The 9,409-nt window shown below is 48.2% G+C and overlaps 1 non-coding gene across 1 annotated transcript; it reads left to right on the top strand.

Moving 5' to 3' along the window:
- The first annotated feature begins 6,326 nt into the window (after positions 1-6,326).
- TRNAT-UGU (transfer RNA threonine (anticodon UGU)) lies at positions 6,327-6,398 on the top strand. Its single transcript has one exon. It is a non-coding gene; the product is annotated as a tRNA-Thr (tRNA).
- The last annotated feature ends 3,011 nt before the right edge of the window (positions 6,399-9,409 follow it).

Here is a 9,409-nt window from a genome sequence, read left to right as displayed (position 1 = left end):
TGGGCCCCTCAAAAGCTGAACAAAATCGTGTGGCGTTCGCTTAAATGAAAGTTCCAAAGTGAAGCTTTACTCTGATGGAGCCAACATGTGCTGAATAAAATCGTAATTTGTCCTCCAGAATAAAATTCGGAAAGTGAAACATTATTTTTCATGATTCTTGGGGGCCATAAATGATAAATAATATAATCTGGCATCGGTCAAAATATAACCCAAAGTGAATCTTTAGCATGATGACCAGTGGACAACGCAGAAGATGAATATGATAATGTGTCGTCGACCAAAATATAATTTCCAAAGTGAAGCTTTATTTCCATAGCCCGCTGAGCCTAGAAAAGCTGCAAATATTGCATGGCATTGGTCAGAATAAAATTCGCAGAGTGAAGCTTTACTTTGATGATCTATAGATTCCTTAAAGATGAATAAAATTGTCTGGCTTCGACCGGAATAAAGTTCCCAAAGTAAAGCTTTATTATGAAGACCCATGTAGCCCACACAATGTTAGCCAGAGGAAAATTCTCATTGTGAAACTTTATTTTGACGAGCCACATATTCGCCCCACGAAAACCTATATAAAATCATCTAACGTTAGTTAGCATGAATAAAAGTCTTAATATGAAGCTTTGACGAGCCATATATGGGCCATGCAAGTTGACTATAATCGTCTGGCATTAGCCAGAACAAATGTCGTAAAGGAACACTTTAGTTTGGGGTCATGACTTCATTCCACGACCATCTACTTCGACGAATTGGTTTACACACAATATGGCTTCCTGCCTCACACACACACACACACACACACACACACACAAGACAAAGGTGAAGCATATATACGTTCCTCACTGTTGCTAGTCGTGTGTGATAACTTACTTCACCACACATTACCTCCACTAACTCTGCTCACTCTCCACCAGTCGTGGATAGTCGTGTGTGAGTCGGTGTGTGATAACTTACTTCACCACACTACCTCCACTAAACTCTGCTCACTCTCCACCAGTCGTGGAACACATCGTCTCTAACACAGGTCGTGGGCAGCTCACACCACGACACACGACCTTCTTCCTCTATTTCGTGTACATGGACGTGGTGTGTCATGAGGCAGCGACCAAACCTTTACTGGCCATCATCAGGCAGGAAACCTTCACTGTATGTAGTCACCATGATGTCTCGAACAAGAACACACCTCCACCATATTGATGACGCTGGTCATTATGAACATCTCGTAATAACATTAGGGTCAATACAACGCACAACTCTGATGGATCTTCTTTGAAACAAAATTATAGAAATAATATTTCTGTAAACAATCACGATATAAAGAAAATATATCTTTTAACATTCATACGTAAAGAAATACATAACTTCTACATAAACTATAGAAAATATAACTATTCAGTTCAAATTGCCTATAATCATCATGAAAATTGAATTATAATAAAGCTATGGTGATAGTTATACAACTCACTTAGGTCAGTAGTGGATCGCACCTCCACAGCGTGTCGTTCATCACGACCCTCCACACATCTGTCTGTCTATAACCGGCAGGTGTCGTTCATCACGACCCTCCACACATCTGTCTGTCTATAACCGGCAGGTGTCGTTCATCACGACCCTCCACACATCTGTCTGTCTATAACTTCAACAACAAATCCTTCACGGTTCATCGTCATTGTGGCTGACGTGATATTTGGCTTCCACTCAGCGCTGCTTCTTGTGACGCACGACTCTGATCCCCCACACCATCAACAACTGAATGTTTACACTTGTCTGAACGTGTGTATGGACGTCAGCCACATCCACATCATTTCGGAATGTCGTCAGCCAATGTTCTCGTACTCACAAGTATGTCAACAGTTTACACAACTTTACACTCAGGTAACACTGGGGAAACTCGGGTTAAAACAATGGTACACACACACACACACACACACACACACACTGGCCACGTGCAGCAGACGTCAGTGCTTTGGTAAAACTAATCTGAAGTTGGAAGGGAATGTATTAGTGAAGCGTAACTACCCCACATTACCAGTGATGATATAGAGGTGTCGAAAACCGCCACTAACTAGCGCCATCTTACCCATGATAGTAAACGAAAACATGTATGAACGTGACGGTTAAGTTAGGGTAAACTTAACTAACTTGAAGGTGATACATGATACATATGTACATGATGAATGTTAGGGTAAACTTAACTAACTTGAAGGTGATACATGATACATGATGTACATGATGAATGGTTAGGGTAAACTTAACTAACTTGAAGGTGATACATGATACATGATGTACATGATGAATGGTTAGGGTAAACTTAACTAACTTGAAGGTGATACATGATACATAATGTACATGATGAATGGTTAGGGTAAACTTAACTAACTTGAAGGTGATACATGATACATAATGTACATGATGAATGGTTAGGTAAACTTAACTAACTTGAAGGTGATACATGATACATAATGTACATGATGAATGGTTAGGGTAAACTTAACTAACTTGAAGGTGATAATTCATAGAAAATGTGCTTCATGATATTGTAACCAGTCCAACTCCGTCTCTAGACGCGGAGGCCAGTCCACTTCACCGAGCCTCCACGTACGCGGAGGCCAGTCCACTCCGTCTCCACACCGGAGGCCAGTCCACTCCGTCTCCACACGCGGAGGCCAGTCCACTCCGTCTCCACACGCGGAGGGCCAATGTCCCCGCAGCTCCTCGTCTCCAGACGCGGAGGCCATCCACGTCCCAACCGGCCAGTCCACACACCGGAGGCCAGTCCACTCCGTCCCACACGCGGAGGCCAGTCCACTCCGTCTCCAGACATGATCTAAATTTTCCAGTTTGGACTAAACATCTTCGCTACAGCAGAGTACAAGAGCTACACGTTATCTACATCACCTTCCTTCCCTCCCGCTTGTTGGTTGGCCTCTACGAGGTAGAGGAAGACCACTTGTGGCCTCAGCCTCCGGAGACACGTGTGCACGTGGTACACCTGCTGCTGCTCACACCTGGGGAAAGCTTGACCTCCCACTACGGTTCTCAGCCCATGTTGCATGTAACTTCATACGACGAGGCATATTGACGAACGCTTCAGCATCCCACCAAAAGTAGGTCACCCTGATCTAAAGTTCACGTCTCGGAAGCGCCACCATCACCAACATAACCTCCTCCACCACCACCACCGCCAACACCACCATCAACACCAACATAACCTCCTCCATCATCCCCACCGCCAACATCACCATCACCCCCACCACCATCACCACCACCACCACCATCACCACCACCACAACCATCACCACCACCATCACCATCAACCCCACCCCAACCATCACCACCACCCCACCACCACAACCATCACCACCACCACAACCATCACCACCACCACCACCACCACCATCACCACCACCCCCCCACCCCCCCACCACCACCCCCAACCCAACCAACACCCCCACACCCACACCCAACCCCCCAACCCCCCCCTCCACACCCACCCACACCAACACCCAACTAACCCCCACACCCAAACCCCACCCCACCACATCCACCACACCCACAACCACCCAAACACCACCACACAACCACCCAACAACCAACACCACCACAATCCACACCACCCACCACACCAACCCACCACCCCACCAACCACCACCCACACCACCCACCCACACCAACCCACCACACCCACCAACCCACAACCAACCCAACCACACCCACCCCACCCCACACCACCACCACCACCCAACACCCACCAAACACCACAACACCCCACCCACCCCAACCCCACCACCACCACCCACCCACCACCAACACCCCACACCCAACCCCCACCAACCAACACAACCCCACACCACCACACCCACAACCCACACCACCCCAACACCCACACCCACACCACCAACCACCCACCAACCCACACCACCACACCACAACCCCACCCACATCCCCCACCACACCACACCCAACCCACCCCACCACCACAACCACCCACCCCCACCACCACCCCACCAACACCCCAACCACCACCCACCCACCACCCACCACCACCCCACACCCACCCCACCACCCACCACACACACCACACCACACCCCACCCACACCACCCACCACACACCCCCCACCACACCCCACCCCCCACCCAACCCCACCACCCCCACACCAACCCCACCCCACCCACCACCACACCACCACCAACCCCACCCCCCCACCATCACCCACCACCAACCAAACCCCCACCACACCTCACCACCACCCACCACCATACATCCCCAACCACACCCCCCCACCCCCCACCCACCCACCCACACACCCAACCACTACCCCACCACCCAACCACACCCCCACCACACACCACCACACACCACCAACCACACACAACCACCCAACACCACCCCCACCACCCACCACCATCACCACCACCACCACCACATCACCACCATCACCACCATCACCACCACCACACCCACCACACCACCACACCACACCATCCACCACCACCCACACCACCACCACCACCACCATCACCACACCATCACCACCACCACCACCATCACCACCACACCACCACCACCACACCACTCACCACCATCACCACCACCCACCACCATCACCACCACCACCACCACCACACCACCACCACACACCACCAACCATCACCACCCACCACCACCACCACACACCAACCACCACCACCACACCATCACCACCATCACCACCACCACCACCACCACCACACCACCACCACCATCACACCACCACCACACCACCACCACACCACCACCATCACCACCACCACACCACCATCACCACACCACCATCACCACCCACCACCACCACACCACCACCACCACCACCATCACCACCATCAACCACCACCACCACACCACCACCAACCACCACATCACCACCACACACCACCACCATCACCACCACACACCACATCACCACCACACCACCACCACCATCACCACCACACACCACCCACCATCACCACCACCATCACACCACCATCACCACCATCACCACCATCACCACCACCACCACCACCATCACCACCACCATCACCAACCACCACACACCACCACACCACCACACCACCACCACCACCATCACCACCATCACCACCACACACCATCACCACCCACCACCATCACCACCACCCACCACACCACCATCACCACCACACCACCACCATCACCCACCAACCATCACCACCACCATCACCACCCACCACCACCACCACCACCACCATACACCACCACCATCACCACCACACCATCACCACCACATCCACCACCACCATCACCACCACCACCATCACCACTCACCACTCACCACCACCACCACCACCATCACCACCATCCACCACCACCACCACACCACACCACCATCACCACCACCACACCACCACCACACACATCACCACCATCACCACCACCACACCACCACCATCACCACCATCACCACCACCATCACCATCACCACCACCACCACCACACACCATCCACCACACCACCACCAACCACCACCACCACCATCACCACCATCCACCACCATCCCACACCACCACACACCACCACCCACCACCATCCACCACCATCACCACCACACACCATCACCACACCACCACACACACACCACCATCACCACACCATCACCACCACACCATCACCACCATCACCTCACCACCACACCACCACCATCACCACCATCACCCACCACACCACCACACCATACACCACCACCATCACCACCATCACCACCACCATCAACCACCACACCACCACACCACCATCCACCACCATCACCACCACCACCATCACCCACCAACCATCACCACCATCACCACCATCACCATCACTCAACCATCAACCACCACCATCACACCACCACCATCACCACCACCACCACCATCCACCACCACCACACCAACCACCACCACACACCACCATCCACCACCACCATCACCACCATCCCATCACACACCACCACCCATCAACCACCACCACCACCACACCATCACCACCACCACCATCCACCACACCACCACACCATCCACCACCACCACCATCACCACCACCACCATCCACCATCACCACCACCACACCACCATCACCACCACACCACCACCACCACCCACCACCATCACCACCACCACCACCACCATCACCACCACCATCACCACCACCACCACCACCACCACCACCATCACCACTCACACCACCACATCACCACCACCATCACCACCACCAAGCAGGAGCCAAGCCAGGTGTGGGTTGCATGATGAGTTATGGCCACTGGCCGCCCGCCGTGTTGCTGTGCCAACATGCGCCTCCTTAGCTCAGGGGCAGAGCACTGGTCTTGTAAACCAGGGGTCGTGAGTTCGATTCTCACAGGAGGCAACAACGTCTTTAGTGGCTGCTGTTGTGATAATTATTGATGAGTAGAAGTGGTAGTGCAGCTGGCAACATACTACCTCAAATATCGATATAACAAAATGAAATACAATAATGGCGGACCAGATGACCCACCCACCCGCGCTACCATCACAAATGTAAGGTTGAGTTGAGAGGAAGGAAATCAGGTCTTCTTCGTCTGTGGTACTCAATGAAGATCAGGCGGCCTTTGTAGATTTATTACAACAAAACGTGTACGTCCATCTGTAGTACTCTGAGCTATAGTCTTATGACACACTACGACACACTCTAGTGAACAGTGTGACGATGCTGGCCAGTGTGTCTCCTCAGGTCACACTGGCAGGGGTTATATTGGAGTCCGTCAACACCCATTCAACAACGTGTTCAAATAACAGATCAGCTCTTACGTGTTCAAACATCCTGATTAACAGTAGCCCGTGGGGGAACAGTGAGCCCGTGGCAACATGCATCTAACTCTATGTAACTCACAGTAAAATGATAATGACAAATATCTAATGAAAAATTAATGTTAGTGTGCGTGAGTCTTACATGTTGCTCGGCCACAACCTGGCTCAAGCTCCTGCCAGCCATGATAAGTTATGGTTATACATGAAATAATACTGAATATAAGGGTACAGAAATAAGCAAATTGTAGGTATTTACAAGAGTTATTCCTATATCAACTAGTATGCTTGAGAAGATAGATAACACACTTTACAATTATTAGATTATCATAAAGATATACACATGGATATTATATATGATGTAAACAAAATCAGTATGCAAATGAAATGAAAAAAAATCAAAAAAATAAAACAGCTTATTGAATACATATTATTATGGTGTTAGATTTCTCCTTAAATAAGGAAGTGCTGCTGCAACTACCTTCTGAATTCTATATTAGATACCTTATGTCGTAGACGACAATATAACATATATACTACGAACAAAAATATAAGTGCAATAGACAATGAAACAATTGAAATTCCAAATATATGAGAAGCGTACTTAAAAGGTCCAAAAGCCAGAACATCTATTGTAGAATCTAGATCGTTCTGAACCATAGATGGAAGGTGTTGGATCTTTACTTCATCGATGATTGATAAGTTGATGTTTTGGGGGAATTCGTCCTAAACTCGGGATAGTTCTATCAATTTGTCCCAAATAATGATCATGAGTGCCGAACAATTTGAAACTGGAACTGATAAGAATATATTGTTGTCCTAACTGAATGTGTCCCAGAAATAAATAAGATTTGGGATGATTAGATGGGCAATGAAGAAGAACATTTTGTGGGTCTGGGAAAAACAGTAGGTGATACTGATCCATACTTTCAATCCAAGGTTCATTAACAACAATTTCCTTAAAGGAACAAGAACGAAGAACATTTTGTTGATGCCCAAAAAGTAGTTGGTACTCACATGAATTTGTTTGTGAATTATGGAAAACCAAGGTATGGGGGGGAGGCGATGGGGTGAGGGTGCAAATCAAGTTGTCAAGCAATGGTTTATGGCACAATGCTAAATCATCCATGGAGAGATGTGCAATCAATAAGGAATTAATATTTTATAATAGAAAGTTCATGTTATCAGCAAGGACGATAGTTTTTTGCGGCCCTTTTGTATAATTAAAAGAGAATGGAATTATGTTCACAAGGCTGTAAATATTGGAGTCATTAAATGGTAGTTGGATAATGACCGCTTCGAGGATCACGTCAACCGTTAGTAAGGAGTAATAACTGGCCACGTGATGCAGAGGGAGAGCTGGGGTGCAACCGAATATCGTCATCGCTTGTTTAATGATACGTGTGAGTTCCGAGAAGGCAAAAAAATGATGGCGTGACAACTTGGTTTACCAGATTATTAACATCTTCCAATAAGGCAGTGAAATTTTGTGCATGATAAGTGATCTGGGCATATAAACTATCAACATATGTGGAAATAGTCACTATAGCATATATGGGATTAAGAGACTTTGACAGTAGTGCTACATGTTGTGTCAAGTTATTAACAGTTAACATTATGTCATTCAAATATTTAGAATGTTGTTTTAAGATCTTAGCTTAGCCTTAATATACCTGTTGTTAAGAAGTTGAAATTCTAAGGATCTAACCTGATTCCTAACTGAATTCAATTCTTCCTGAGTACAATAACAAACAAATATGATTGGAGGGACCCTACAAAATTAGCAGACCTCTCTTGCTTCTCCTTTGCTTTTCGTGTTCATCCTGGCATTAGTATTTACTGGAGATTCATGTCTTGCATTATGTCATACAGAATCACACAGGTACTATTCAATTTCCAGGTCCACTGGTTTAACAAAGTTGGAGGAGGAGCAACACTAGAGTTTCTGATGGACGCACTGTGTAAAACTTGAGTAGGTAGACCGTAAACGAGGTACGGCCTCCATTAGTTTACTAAATTATCGTAAGTGTAGGGTAGACCCTCCAGGCCCAACTTAACGAGACTGTGTCCCTCACGAGGCGGACCCCGCGGGGAGTCGTGACAAGGGCGCCTGGTACTGCCATGGTGTCATATATAGGAAGACACCATAAGGACATGAGAAGGAAGAACTTGGAAAATGATAAACTTAGGAACTTCTTAAAGGTGAGGTCTTAATGAATACTGATGTGTCTGTGGTGGTGTTGTGAGGGTGGTCGGTTCTGGTGTGGGGACAGTCTGAACAGTGGTAGAAGTTGGTTGGGTGACATTGTTTGGGGTTTGAGGAGTACTGTCTGTTGTGGTACCGGGATGATCATGTTCAGAATACTGTAAAACTTTCAAGTGGTCCTCATGTTCTTCACGAATGTCACCTGTATTTAGATGTCGAACCCTAAACTTATGTCCCTTTAAATGAGCTAAGACTCAAAAGGGACCAGAAAATTTTGGTTCAAGTTTAGGAACATCACTTCTAGTGTTAAATTCTTGCACCATTACCAAGAGTCCGGGAGCCACCTTTGATGGTTTCGCGGATTTATCAGCCTGGTTCGTGAAGGT

This window comes from Panulirus ornatus, chromosome 42 (genome assembly GCF_036320965.1).
Source record: "Panulirus ornatus isolate Po-2019 chromosome 42, ASM3632096v1, whole genome shotgun sequence".
NCBI lineage: Eukaryota > Metazoa > Arthropoda > Malacostraca > Decapoda > Palinuridae > Panulirus > Panulirus ornatus.
This window is presented reverse-complemented; position numbering and strand designations above follow the sequence as displayed.